The sequence below is a fragment of the Podarcis melisellensis genome (genome assembly GCF_964234715.1).
Source record: "Podarcis melisellensis genome assembly, chromosome: 7".
NCBI classification, from domain to species: domain Eukaryota; kingdom Metazoa; phylum Chordata; class Lepidosauria; order Squamata; family Lacertidae; genus Podarcis; species Podarcis melisellensis.
The window spans coordinates 21,522,909-21,538,045 of NC_138539.1; the positions used below are offsets into that span (position 1 = coordinate 21,522,909).

The following is a 15,137-nucleotide window of genomic DNA, read 5'->3' on the forward strand; positions in this document are numbered from 1 at the left end:
CTGATATTGGCCTGAACCTGGACCAGAATGTATCTAGCTAATCGGCTTCGCCCAAGAGTGCTGGCACTATAATCTTGAGAACCTTCTACCCAAAGGGGAATTAAATATTAAATGTCCCATTAAATATTAGACAGACACTGTCTCTGTTGTCATTTTGTCACCTACTGAAGACCTTCCAACATGCCTTTTAAGTTGAGATCGCTTCCAGTCTACATCTGTATTGGAATCGCGTTTAGATGTTTTCAATGTCGTCATTTGTGTGTTTGTCACCCTAGGCTCCTTTCAGGGGAAGTGTGGGATACATCATCACCATCACAGCAACTGTGCAGAAGCTGTGATATACCTCTGGGTCCAGGGTAAGATGGTGATGATGATGATGATTTTAGGTACACCCTACCTTTTTCCCTGACAGAGGGTATAGGAAGTCCACAGGGAGGACAGGCAGGCACCATCCCTCTCCAGCTGCTCTTCTCAATTCCAAATGTAGTGCAGAGCCATCACATTGCTCTTTGCCCGTTCCAGAGGAACAGTGGGACAAAATAAGAGTACTGGGAATGTGCTAACATCCCCCTGATCAAAGGGCTCAGGCAAACCTTGAGATGATGAAGAAAATCAAAGAAGTACTCAAAAAGATGAATGCTATAGTAATGGGTGACTTCAAACTTTCCCAGGAGCATCTTAGCCAACTTTAAACCTTCAGTTATTTCTAATCAACTTCATTCCTCCCACCCCCAAATATTCTACTGGCTCCAGGAACATCTTCTCGTTCTTTTGCTGTAAATGCTTACAATAATGATTCCCTGAACAAGATGTCTGACAAGCATGCCCTTTCAACACATCCAAGAAATCTAGCATCTAAACATCCAGTCAAGCTGTTTCTGCCTACTTTTGGAGCTCTTCCAGCAAGTTAAAAATTTCCCAAGATACTTCAGAAATGGAGTTTATCAATCCCAAGAGGAATTCTGGCAATCCTTGCTCAGAAGTGCACATCTGCTTATTGGTGTGGAAACTTGATTTTGTATAGTATAAGATTAGGACAGTGCAACTAGACTATGGCTATTTACCTTTTAATGAGCGCCCTAAAAACACAGCAATAAATCCTAACATGTAAAACAATCAGGTACAACTCTAAATATTGAGTGAGAATTACCAGAGAGTCACCAAAGGATGAAATCTGGGCTGGAAAATACTGTATAAGAACTGAATGAGAGACGTTACATACCATGAGGACACACTCCAAAGAGCTTGAGGTGGGGGCAGGAAGACACAAGAAGAGAGAAGGAAGAGGAGAAGGATGCCTATCTTAACATTTTACCATCATTCAGTAAAAAGAGATGAAAGGAATAGTCGAAAGTGGTGAGCCAGAATTAATAAAGGCAAGAAAATAAGGCATGAATTTGGAAGAAGCAGGGAAGAAAGTACTCTTAGAATAGCGCTTTCTTTCAAAAGGAATCATCCTATCTGGCATAACACTCACATTAGCAGTTGCAACGAAAACAACAGCTACAGGAATCTTCTGTTTGTCTTGTGTACAATATTGAAGGATTGGGCCATAAATGATCTTAAAACCAAGGAACCCAACTTGTAGGTGTACTAATGCAGATGTAAGTTCTGACTGAAGCCTTAGCTGGTTTGTACCCTAGGCTGCTAAAGTAGAAGCTGTTTTTAGAGGATTTTTTTTCATCTAATGTGGGCAAAGTCCAGGATAAGCATTAAGATATGCCTGTGTCTACAATGCGACAATCTCTTCTGACAAACACAAGACAGAAGCACCAGGGATTTTCTATTGAGCAAATGGAAACATTATTTCTAGAGTAAGTGGAATAATTTTGTTTGTGGAGAGTATTTGTTTTCATGCCTAACAAAGGGATTTAACTCCTGCTTTATGTGAGAGACAGAACAAAGCCTTACCTAAGCAGTCAGTACCAATTTCGACAGCATTTGTATCAATATGTACAATAGACATGCAGTACAACTGGGACTTTTCCTATTAATTCTTCTGTGGTGGTATATGCAGGATACACAGCCATTCACCCACAGAACATCTACTCCTGTTAGATATGCTGCCTTCATTCAAGGATTTGAATAGTGCAGCCTGCAGTAATTGGGATTTCCTTAAAAATATTGAACTGTTTTCACTATTAACTACTATCTTGAAAATCCTGAGGGCAGCGTTCCAAGAGCTTTGATTTGCCCCCAAAATGATTTGGTTCCCAGAATGTTTCAATTTCTGGATTTAGCAACTCTGAGCTGTGGTGCAGAAAAAATATATTTTTAAAAATCTTTGAAGCTAGGCACAGAGAACAGCGAAGTAGCTGGCTAGAAATTGCAGTGTGCTTTATTTTATTTTTTTCCTTCTTCCCCAGCCTCCGGATTGCAGCCCAGCAGGCATACAAACATCGAGTGGGTGCCAGAAAAACACAACCAACATACTAGATATCGGGATTTAATTTTTTCCCCCTAATAAAAAAAAAATGACTGAAAAAATGCGGCTGCTGGTGTTCGTTTGGTAATTATCTGCTTCCATATTATCTGCCTCTTCTCACCAGTGCTGATGGACACAGCCTGCTGAGCTCTGCTTTCCGATTTATAAGTCCTAGGTATGGACAAAAACCTGTGTTTGTGCAAGAAACATTTAGAATAAGCGAAATTCTCTTTTCCTTCCCCTGCACTTTCCCCACATCTTGTCATCTTATCCAAGGAGGATAAACCAAGCAATCTAGTGGCAGGTTAATAGCTAGAGGTTGATCTCAGTTCTGCTCTCTTCTGGCTAACAAAAAAAGAAGTTATAAATATCAAAAGAGGCACTACTGTATTGTCCTGCAATGCAGTGCCTCCAGTGTTGAGACACTTTGCTCACCCCTGCCCTCTAGTGGTGGCCCTCAATAATCTGTATTGTGTGGGTTAATGTGTTTAGGGAGGGCCTGGATATGACCAGGGAGGGACTACAATTGGCCTTCAGGTATCTTCCATTATTTCCCATGACTAAGGGTGGATTGTTTTGGAATGGAGGAGGGAGATGTGGGCCATAACACTGCACCTCCATTGTATTCCTAAAAAAACTGGTATTGCCCAGCTGAAAGTGCACGGTGCAACATTTAATGTTCCCCAATATATTCCATATTTTGGGAAATGTACATATGCAAGGAACGTACCTTTGTTTGTTTGTTTGTTTGAACCATTTATATACTACTTAAGACCACAGTTTCTAAGTGGTTTACAATGAAGTTACAAAAGAGATACAACGGATAAAATAATATAAAATTATCCATGAGATCAGAAAAGCTTACTTGAACTGTTGGCTGAAATTCATAGATATATATAAAGAAAAGTCTTCACCAAGTGCCTGAAGTTCAACAAAGAGAGTGGCTGCCTAATGAAAGCTAAGAGGGCTTTCCACAGCGTTGGGCACACAATAGTGAATTCATTCAGTGTGGATGTATTAATCTGTGGCAAATAAGAATTCCTCACTGGTGGAAATGGGAAAGTGAGAGTAAAAGAGCAATCCTAAGTGTGGCATTTTATATATTAGCTTTCTCCAGCTTTTGCCCTTTCCAGATACTGTAGACTACAGAGCCTATCACCCCAGTCAGCATGGCCAATGGTCAGTGAGGATGGGAGTCCAAAATATCTGGAATACACCAGATTGTCTCCAGATTATATCAGCAGAGGATGGTCATAGCAACTATACAGGATTTTCAAGGTAGTTAATAGGCAACCCCAAGCGATTTATAACCAAATTAGGAGGGACATACCAGCACCATTTTTCTAGGGGGAAAACACTCACTTATCTTGATGTAGAAATGTGATATAGTATTTTGTTTGTCACCTCTTCTTTTTCATCCAGTATTATCTAGTAAACCAAAATATGCTGTGTGCTAGTCCTACCCACCTCCTGTTCCATGCTTTATTGGCTTCAGCTTGTAAAGACAGAGGGGTATTGTCATCAGATATTGTATTTTGGCTTATTAGGGGATTTCTGGGCAGAGAAAGGAGTGACCAGGACCAGAGCTCCAATAACAGTGACTTGGATGCTTGGATCTAGAGATGTAGGCTCAATCATGTCAATGCCACTAGATTCTCCCCTCTAAAGTTCGGTCTGCTTTCATACAGCTAAAACATACAATAAAAATACTATAGAAATTATACAGCAATTACTGTAGCCTCTGTTTGCTAAACACTCAGTTGTCATTCTTTTGGTGTTCTGAGAATCCTGCAGGGATGGGAAACCTGTGGCTCTCTAGATGTTGGTGAAGCCCAACTCCCTTCAACCCCTGGTAGCATGGACAATGGTCAGGAAATGTAGGGCATGCAGCCCAGCAACACCTGAAGAGCCAAAATTCCCCGCCTCATGGCATAAAAATCAATCCCATGCTGGCCTTAGGTTGGAGAGCAATTTTAGCTGTGTGAAAGTATCAAATAAAGTAGGACAAAAGAGCAGAGAAGCAGCACCTGAGTATGCCATATTGAAGTTGAATGGCAGAAAGTGTTCCATATAAAAGCAGATGTCGACAGCTAGAGCAAGCACAGAATCTTAAAATATTAATGTTGGTAAACATTGATTTGTTTAGATTTAATGCATAGGATTAAGGACTCGTGAATGAAGCAAAAGACATCAGGCTGTGCCTGAAGGTAAAATGTGGTTTCCTAGTTATGAAAATTTAATTTGACTGCTTATGGTATAATTGCTCATATTTATAGCAGCCTCATCCCGGCAAGATAACAGTCAGTCAAACGGACAACATGCTTCCGCCCCCCACAACAGCTGTGAACTATTTTGGTTGGAGACTGTCCAATTTTTAAGACCTATCCAGAGTAAAAACAGAAAGTTAGCAATCCTGTACAGCATTTTTGTGTTACAATTGCCTATTTCATCTTATATAAGGTTCCATCTGGAGGTCAGATATTTTTCAACTCAAAATTGAAAATCTTGTTTGTTGCTTATAAATGTTGGGGTCTCATTTTCATTCGTAGGGTTTTTTGAATGCTCTGGCAGAATAGCATACCTTAAAACAGATGCAAATTAACAATTTGCCTTAAAAACACTGATTATTTTGACATCACTATTAACCTTTTGATGCAGATGGCGCTGTGGGTTAAACCACAGAGCCTAGGACTTGCCGATCAGAAGGTCTGCGGTTCAAATCCCCACGACAGGGTGAGCTCCCGTTGCTCGGTCTCAGCTCCTGCCCACCTAGCAGTTCGAAAGCATGTCAAGTGCAAGTAGATAAATAGGTACCAATCTGGCGGGAAGGTAAACGGCGTTTCCGTGTACTGCCCTGGTTCACCAGAAGCGGCTTAGTCATGCTGGCCACATGACCCGGAAGCTGTACGCTGGCTCCCTTGGCCTGTAAAGCGAGATGAGCGCCGCAACCCCAGAGTCGGCCACGACTGGACCTAATGGTCAGGGGTCCCTTTACCTTTATTAACCTTTTAATATATGAAATTTTACCCATTTTCTTGAAAAGCATGTTTAAAAAAGACACGTCTCCATGGAATAATAGAATTGTAGAGCTGGAAGGGACTGAGGGTCATCTAGTTCAACCCCCTGCAATTCAGGAATTTTTTTGCCCAATGTTGATTCTTGAACCCATGGCCAGAGATTAAGAGTTTCATGCTCTACCAACTGAGCTATCAGACTGGTATTCAGCTTATTCAAATGTAAGAAGTCAAAGTGCCAATGAGGAATCTCAGCCACGCATATAGACAAGTAGTGGAGAATCTGGTCAGGATTTGATCAACAGCTCCCCTCTTCATCATTGTTGTTAATGGAGAAGTGATTCATTGACACATTAAAAGTAGTACCTCAGTGCCACTGGTCTGCTTTGGAGTAGTGCATTGCTATGGTGACCAATTACACACTGCCCCAAAAGAAGACGCCCATCACCCCAAAACTGGACATAAAATTTGTACATGATAATTTTATGTACAGATGCAAAGTTAGAAATAATTGCTGTGATTTGTAGAAATACATACTGTTCATTGTACCACAGTGGTGACAACTGCCTCCACAATGCCATTCACTTCTATGGGTAGCATTTCTGCATGCGTCATCTGCAGTTCAGACATAAGCCAGAGTGGAGATGAGGTGTATGAGCTAGAACAGGCATAGGCAAACTCAGCCCTCCAGATGTTTTGGGACTACAACTCGCACCATCCCTGACCACTGGTCCTGTTAGCTAGGGATGATGGGAGTTTGTATATATGTGTAAATAAACCATAGATCACAAAGACACCACAGTCTCTGCTGTCCCTCATTCTGAGGAAACTGAACCCTGGGTAACTGCCTGGAACCCACTGTATCTTGCACCACTCGGAGATTGGGGTGGTGTGAGACAATACATATAGGATTGTACTCACATAGTTGTAAGCCCCACTGAATTCAGTGAGGCTTACTTCTGAGTAGACACGCATTGATTTGTGGTGTAAAACAGTTATGTGGAGTTATTAACTCCCAAAGACACAAATAATGTATCAGCTCATTCGAAAATCAAGAGATCACTTCTAAATACCATGTCAAAATCCTAACAGAAAGGCAGTATTAATCATCTCTAACACTCTTCTAATCCTCTCCTTTTTCTTTTCTTTTTAAAAAATAAGTCCCCTTGTTTTCTTATTCCCATTTCCCCTCCATCGTTCTTGGCCACTCCGTAAACACCATTAATAACTGATACAAAGAATCAGGCACATGCATATAGATAAACTGGGCATGACAAAATATCAACTTGCAGCTGCTCAATTGAATGCCGTATCTGTACGAGTGGTAATTACTTTTAATTTAATTAGGACTCCTAGTATTGTTTCTATCTCATAGATTACATTATAACATGTAATGTGTTAAAGTAACAAGGCAGAGGAAGGTGGGGGAGAAGCAGTAAATATTACCCCTTTATCTACAATGTCATAGTTCAACTTGTCTGCAACATTGGTTATTTGTTTGCAATCACCATTTCATAAAACACTTTGGAGGGATTCAAATGTGATGGATAAATAAAATAATAAATAATTTGTGTTCATTCACTATGAGAGAAAATGGAAGAGGTTTAAACTGAGTTAGCGTGAAACAAATGTCCCAGTGCACGTTCATTGAGTGAATCTGGATTGTTTTAGGCATCAACAACTGCCCAAATCAGAATCCACATCACTTGCAACATTCTCAAATTTCCTCTTCTAACTTTGAAACATTTCTTTTTTTACGTAGCTTCATAGCAAAGTGTAACATTTTAAGAATCACAGGAAGAAATATCCAGAATATAGGTAACACTGATTCATTGGACTGCTTCAAATGGCTAGCCTGGTCTTATGGCAGCGGCCTCTTCATCAGAGCTAATGATAGTAGTGGTTGTGATCCTACTATGCATTCCCAGTAACAGGGATAAAAGCACAGCAAGAGCCACATTAACTGCTTCTTTGGCAACATTTGTGTGTGTTTGTGTGTGTGTGTGTGTGTGTGTGTGACAAACACACACCACCATTCATGATGTGGTTGGATGAGACACCTCTCTATTACCCGTGCATGGGAAGTATCAATCAACATGTGCAGATGGCTGGAATGCTAGGATGAGACTGAACTATTCAGTACACAAACATTCATCTCATATGAATGGCATAAGCTTAGAAACAGATGTTTGCGTCTTCCCCATTAGAGCATCCCTGAGTCCAGTGGTCAGGAAACTTAGGTGTAAACATCATGTTCACTGAGCATTCATTCTGACTTTCTTGCACAAAGCTTATGCAGTGGTTAGGCTATCATGTCCAAACTTTAATGAACATTTGTTCTAATTTGTTTATGGGGTGGCTATATGACAATAAGCATTCATGGTGCTTAATCAACCATTTATCCCCCACATTTTGGTGTATTTCCCCATCACTTTCTAACTACAAAATTCTTGTGGTTTTTATTTATTTATTTGTGTGCTAATAGAACACTTTAATCGACATAATTTTGCAAGCTTTCAAAGTTTCCATCCTACCACAAAATAATTATATTCTGGATGCACTTTCATCTGTTTCCATTAGAATGTGGCAATCTTTGGCTCATGATTAAGGTGTAACAAGTGGAACCCTGTGAAATAATATCACAGTGATTTTAGTAAACTCATCTTTTACTTATTAAAACCCACCCTTTTTTATTTTGAAATACCCTATTTTATTTTGAAACGCCTTCCTTTCGGTTTTAAAAAGTACTGCTTACTTAATTCTATGATTAAATAAAATCAGTATTAGAACAATTTCCTACTTCATAACATCACATACTTTTTAAAAACTGTAATTGTTATTCATTATCTATTTTAAATATTTATTATAGTTATTTTACAGTAGAATCAACATTAAATATGAAAAATCTTTTTCCTCAGCATTATTTCTTGTTCATATTTTCTTCTTTTTTCTTTAGCTATTTCCTGCACCTTAGAAACTTGTTTTGGGAACTTAAGCGTAAACAAAAATAACCTTTTCTAAACAAGATTTATTGAAAACATGATTGGTTTTCCATTTTTACAAAATTTTACACTTTTTTCCTTTGACAAATGCCAGGATGTTTTTGCTGTATTATTTATTAAGGGCTCTACTTCATCAACTTGCTTTTTAAAGAAGCAGTAGGTTTAAATAGCTTCAAATTTAAAATAGTCTGCAGCTCATAAAGCTGGACATTTCTTTCTTTCTACGGTGCTTCTTTTTCATCTCTCTATAGAATGAAATCTATCTTTACTTTTATTTTTGCATCCATCCCTTCCAGGCATGCTGCCTGTGTTTTGGCCACTTTTGCAATTTGCAGGAAATATTCTAATGGATATCTGATTTTCATTTTTTAAAAAAGTATATATATTAGCCCTCTTCAAAGAAAATTAAAAAATGGACATAGTTTTATGACTATGTGTCTTCCGAGGTAGTACAAAATTGACATTGGGTAGTATGAAACTGAAATATATAGTTTTATGGAGTATCATTCTATGCCAAGTCAATTCAAATGTGTTTGAGGGTGGTAAAATGTTCCAATACAAAGCCTGTGTCAGAAGCAGGGGACTTGTCGAAGTTTTTGTTTTTTGCTTGAAAACCCCTCAAAGGATATTTATTTAGCTTAACGTTGGACGCAAAAGCATATCAACGAGAACATAATTTTTGTGGGATAGTCTTTGTCACAGAAGTTTTTCATTTCTGGAAGGAAAAATGTAGTTGGTAAGTGGGTAAAAGATGAGGACATTTTTCACTACTGTGCAGGTGACAATAAATGAAAAGAACTAAGCTGTAGATCTACTTCTGTGTAATTCTGCAATGAACAGTGAACCTAGGTGGATTCCAGCCACACACACACCCTTTTTTTGCAGAAGGTCAGTCTTATTCAGAATACTGTTCTGGCACCACCTCCAAAGATAAGATGCATTTTCCACAGACCGAGAATAAGTTCTTGCTTTGAGAATGCTATTCCCACTCACCCCCTTTCATTATTTCTTTGGTTCCTCAGCTTTCCTTCCCTTTTCCAGTATTATGTATGTTAAATAAAGCTGCAATCCTGTACACAGTTTATTTGCTTAAAATGTTTTATGCTGCCTTGCACAGAATGTTCCAAGGCAGTGCACAAATAATAAAAATCATTAAAATACATTATCATTAAAAATCCAATTAAAACAATAAATTCAGCCATATCCACGACTCAGAGAGAAAGAAATAACTTCAACAGAAAACAACAAGCTGGGACAAAGCACTCAATAGCCAGAAAAGACCTCAGAGAGCAAATACAATTTTAGCAGGCACTGAAACATCACTGTCACTGCCTGCCTTACCTCAGAAGGTAAAGTTGGTGCTGCCACAAGAGAGATATACAAAGCATTGTCATACATATTGGCAGCTTTAATCTTGGGTTCAGTCCATACATCACAGAGGTTCTTTTTGGATTTGGAGCATAACGAAGACACAAATGGGGTGAACACTAAAGATTTTATTAAACAGCCCAAAGAAAACTATGAAGCACTGCAATTATCTTACACCCTTCTGGCTGCTGGGATTCCCATCAGCAATAAGAAGAAGAGAAGAGTTTGGATTTGATATCCCGCTTTATTACTACCCCAAGGAGTCTCAAAGCGGCTAATAATCTCCTTTTCCCTTCCTCCCCCACAACAAACACTCTGTGGGGTGAGTGGGGCTGAGAGAGACTTCAAAGAAGTGTGACTAGCCCAAGGTCACCCACCAGCTGCATGTGGAGGAGCAGGGAATCGAACCCAGTTCACCAGATTACGAGTCCACCACTCTTAACCACTACACCACACTGGCTCTCTCAATAGACATGACTCCTGAAGCCGGAGCTTGGCAGGTATGCATCACTCTCCAGAAAGATTTGCATAGAGTTTCTACCAACAGAGGTGTTCTCAGGGCTTATATATTGTTGGAGTTATGTAAGCCGCATCTGGCATTGGGTAGGAACACATCAGTTTCTCATCAAAATGAAAGGCTACTCGGCAGGCAGTCAACATAGACAACTTCTAAGACTAGCTGACACACCCTGTTGCAGGTGCCAGCATATCAGAGCTAAAGAATCCCACACAGTACCATCAAAGCCTATATATCTAGCTGTGAATAGCAGGCTTGAAACAGAATTAACCATTTAAAGGCCACAGGCCCACATGATTTATAGATGCAAAAGGAGCATTGCTCCTCGAAGGAGCAAATCTTCTAGAAATAAAAAATTGTCTTCCATGACAGTCCAATACTACATGGGAGCCACTTCCCTGGGTCTTGTCCCAAATTATTTGGGAGGTGGAATATCATTTCCCCATCCCAGCATGTCTGCTCCATTTACCATGTGGAAGTGAATCCCAACTATTGCAATTAACAGATGAATTGGGCATGGGGTTTTTTTTGGGGGGGTGCTATAAAACCTAGTCTATTCCTCAGATCTTCTCTACCTAGGGCATGCACTGAAGGCACAGGTTGCAGCCACATTGCTGAAGCTTAGCAGGTCTGTCTGGTCAGTGCCCTGATAGGAGATTGTTGGGGAACTGTAAGTACACTTTCTTGAGTTCCATGGTGGAAGAAAGGCAGGATATTGTTATAATAAATAAATATATATACTGTATTGTATCACATTATATATGGTACAGTTGTTGATGATATTAATTATGGTATAGGTATGGTGGTGGTGGCAGTGTTATATTTGATCCACATTTTTAAGTTAACCAACCTAATTTGCATCTCATTGACTAAAGCACACATCAGAACATAGCTTCAGATTTTGCACTTCTTTTAATTTTACAAAGCAGCTGCAGGGGGGAAATTGCAGTGGGAAAGCAATTGGCAGAAGTATTGGTACAGGAAACTTCCTGTTTGTACAGAGGTTGTGTTATAGGTCATTGTGCACATCAGTGGTCGTGCATAAGCCTGTTCTGCTGCCACCCCATTCCACCCCCTTCTGGGGCTGAAAGCCAGACACATGTTGGCAGTTGTGTGGCAACTGGATGCATGCAAAATGGTCATCACCTGTATCTCTCTATTGTCCATTGTTCCGCAGAAATTCTTCCCTGTCCCCCCGTTCACAATATTCAAGGCACAAAAGTGTAAGGACCCATGTTTGCCAGGAAATGTGTACTTCCTGACTCATGTAATGTGTCCAAGAACAGTGCATGATGGACCACTATTCTCATACTGCAGATGAGAAGGCTGCAATAATAGTGAACCACATAAGGTTACACACTGAATTTATGGCTGCTACAATTTGAACTGGTAAATTCCTGGATTACTACTCATTCTCTTAGCCACTATATTACACTTGCAGTTAAAATAAACTGCATCAGGTTGTTGTTAAGATTGCTTTCAAAGTGAGCTTCACTCGCTCCGGAATAAAGACATAACAAAATACCACAACTCTACACTCATAAGTCCTTTTTTGATGCCATCCCTCCTTTTCTTCATCATATCTCTGTTCCTTTTCATATATATTGTGATGCTGCCTGACCCGAGGACACAAAAGCACAAAATCCTTGCAGCTTCCCTTTGGGTTTGTTTGATTTTAGCCTGTTTGGCGACACAGTCAGTATCGCAGCTTCAGACTCGCCCTTCATTGCAATCCTAATGGGCAATTTCAGATTCATGATGAAGAGTAAGACAAACAGGCAAATGGCCGTAAGCACGCAAGCTTGAAGGGGCTTCGTTGCCAGCTCATTATAGCTCCACTAATGAGATTTCCATCCAATTTGTGGGATAGCAGAACTCTACTCAAAAAGGGGGATAGAGCCACTGATACAGTGGGATTACTATGCCCTATTTTTAAAAAAAGAGAAAGGAAAGAAATAACCTTTGTAAAATTCTAAATTCACTGAGTTAGTGCAGTGTTCATATAACACTAACACAATGCATAAACAGTTGTTGGATTATTTACATTGCTTTCATCAGCTTAGCATAATTGCTAAAGTAATGGAAACCTCATATACCCTACTTAAGCTGCAATAAAAACACAATTTATGCACAATCTTCAAATAAAATAAAGAGCATAAGTTTTTCTTCTGCCATCTTGAGCGTAAACAGATGCTGTTTATCAGAATCAGTTTTGAGATTGGTAAAACGGATTGAAGAAGAAATGGAGAGTGTATGATTCCAGCCTGTCTCAACTCATGAAGAGGAAGTCCCCATATGGCACAGTATCCATAAACATTTAAAGCCATTTCCCGATGCTCCACGACTTTTTTAAGTGAGCCTGAAATATATGCTGCTTCAAACTCGTAGCTTGTAGAGAAGGAATGCAGAACTGTGCCCCCTCCAGATACTGTTATTTCCAACACCCCTGGCCCCTGGCCATTTTGGGTAGGGCTGATGGGAGCTAGCATCCAATCACAGGGCGAGGGCACAGGTTCTCCATCCATATTATAAAAGCTGTGTGGTATTCTTAGATATCATATATATCCAAGAATCAACAGGACTTGGAACTCTGCTTGCTGGGAGATGTGGCCAGAGGTCAAATCCACACCATACATTTGAAGTACTCTTATACCACTTCAACTGTCATGGATTATACTGGGAACTGTAGTTTGTTAAGGATGCTTAGAATTGTGGGCCTGTGGGGTCAGCACCCTTAACAAACTATAGTTCTCAGGATTATTTGTTAAAGTGGTATAAGAGTGTTTTAAATTGAAGATGTGGTAAGCAGGTAGAAAAGAGAACTTCCTGGATCTAAAGAGAAACCCAGCTTTCACAGAAGTTGTGCCTGGGTTCTACCACTGTAGGCTGCAGGTGGGCATGGGGCCTCACATGGCGAATGCTTCCACCGTAGAAGAAAAACATCCCAAAGAAAACTAGATATCAGAGACAAGGGTCCTAGCCTTCTTTCCAACACTTACTCATCTACATGCATGGCAATATTTTTATGCATCGATATCATTCAGTCTTGGGGTGTACTAGTTAGGAATGTGTGAGAAATTCAATTCAGTTCACATCTGAAGTTGAACCTACCTAATTTGCATTTTGCAAAACAATATGAGCCATCTTTTAAAATTGACAACTGCTCCAGATTTTTTAACACAGTTCTCCACTCAGGTAATGTGAACAAAACTGCATATACTGAAGTAAAGTGTGGCATCCGTTAACCTAGAAGCTTCAATGCTCCTTTGAGTGGTTGTTTAGTTTACTTTGTGCCTCTTCCAGTTAATCCAACAAATGTGCTGCTGATAACACTCTCTCTCTCTCTCTCTCTCTCTCTCTCTCTATATATATATATATATATATATATATATATATATATATAAAGCTGTAGGATGTATTTTAATGGTTTATTGAAAATCTTTTCACTATTCAGCTGGATCTGTCTTACCAGGCCCCTAACCTGAGTGATGTGAGTTATTAATTAATATAGATGCACAAAATACTTCAGCAGATTATAAGCAACAATTTTCAGAACACCTTAGTAACTTGTCATTAATTTATAAAACCTGTAATTTTCAAAGTAACAACATGTTTGAAATATTCTTTCAGTCACAGATTTGTTCAGTCCGTGATGACCTTGGGAAATGATTAGGGCTTTGTGTTTTTAATTGCCCGGGTTAACTGTTGTGTTTCTCCTCTATAATCTCTGACGTTACTTGTTTATTCAAAATCAGTTTTATTATACTGATACCTTTCAACAAAATGTTGTCTGGTTGGCACACACATCCAACAAATCAACTTATGTAGGATATGATCTAGCACATAGGGAGGAGAGAAAGCAAGTTTTTTCTATACCTGAAGATATTGAATATTAAATTTAAGTGTCTCAAATATTTGCACATAATTGATTTTAAAGACCACTTCTCTGATTGTCTATGAAGAATAATGTAGGGTTGATGTTTTTTAATGCTGTCAAATAACAACCTATGTTTATTTTCAAAGAAGGACTGCCCTCATGAGGCATTTTTTAATATTTGGGTAATGTCCATCATATCAAGTTTAACATTATTTTCTTAATGTGTATAGCTCTGCATGAATCTGGACTTTTCAGTCTGCAAAAATGAATTTTACTAATTCACCTGTCTTTAATTCATCAGTGTAACTTCTGAAGTTTGGAAAGAAAGAGAAATTTTATTGTGGAGTATCACTTTAAATCCCTACCCCCATTCAAAAACGCTTTCAGTGAAGTAAAGCAAGTAAATTTTAAAGTTGAAAATAAGACAATCCTGGGAGTAAAAATCAGTCACTTATCAGTGTACTTCCATGTGGCTCATTCCGAATTCAGAATTTGGAACACAAATTTAGAATATTGAACGTGGCATTATTCATTACCTGGCACTCAGTCACTCAAGGCAGTTAGCCAAACAAGCTATCTCTCTACATACAGGTGAACCAACATTTCTGAGAATCTTAAAAAATTGAAAACATTCATAAATCAAAATAGGAGGTTTTCTATGAGAGAAGCTAAGAACGAGCCAATTTTAAGTATACTGGATGTGAAAACAAGCCGGGTTTCCTGACAAGACGCCTCCATTTGTGCCGACGATATCAATTAGTGACTATAAAACAGACTTACCAAAGATGATATTTCAATCAGTAATAAGCTTTCTAGATGCAAAGAGGACATACTTTCTTTTCTCTGCTTCTGTCTGAGAGTCTAGGAAGGACAATAATGATTACTGTAGCTGGCGGATGGAGAAGAAGCATATGGGATATAAAAAAATAAGGTT

At 39.2% G+C, this 15,137-nt stretch overlaps 1 protein-coding gene across 2 annotated transcripts in view; it reads right to left on the bottom strand.

The window, feature by feature from the left end:
* Positions 1-15,137, bottom strand: part of ZFPM2 (zinc finger protein, FOG family member 2) — a 462,794-nt gene that overhangs the window by 432,542 nt on the left and 15,115 nt on the right. The window contains exon 2 of one of the 2 annotated variants that reach the window (XM_081918678.1): positions 14,984-15,064. The gene's annotated coding sequence lies outside the window, so the exon portion shown is untranslated. Of the gene's footprint in view, positions 1-14,983; positions 15,093-15,137 lie in introns of both variants that reach the window. The other variant, XM_081918676.1, reaches the window with a different exon arrangement.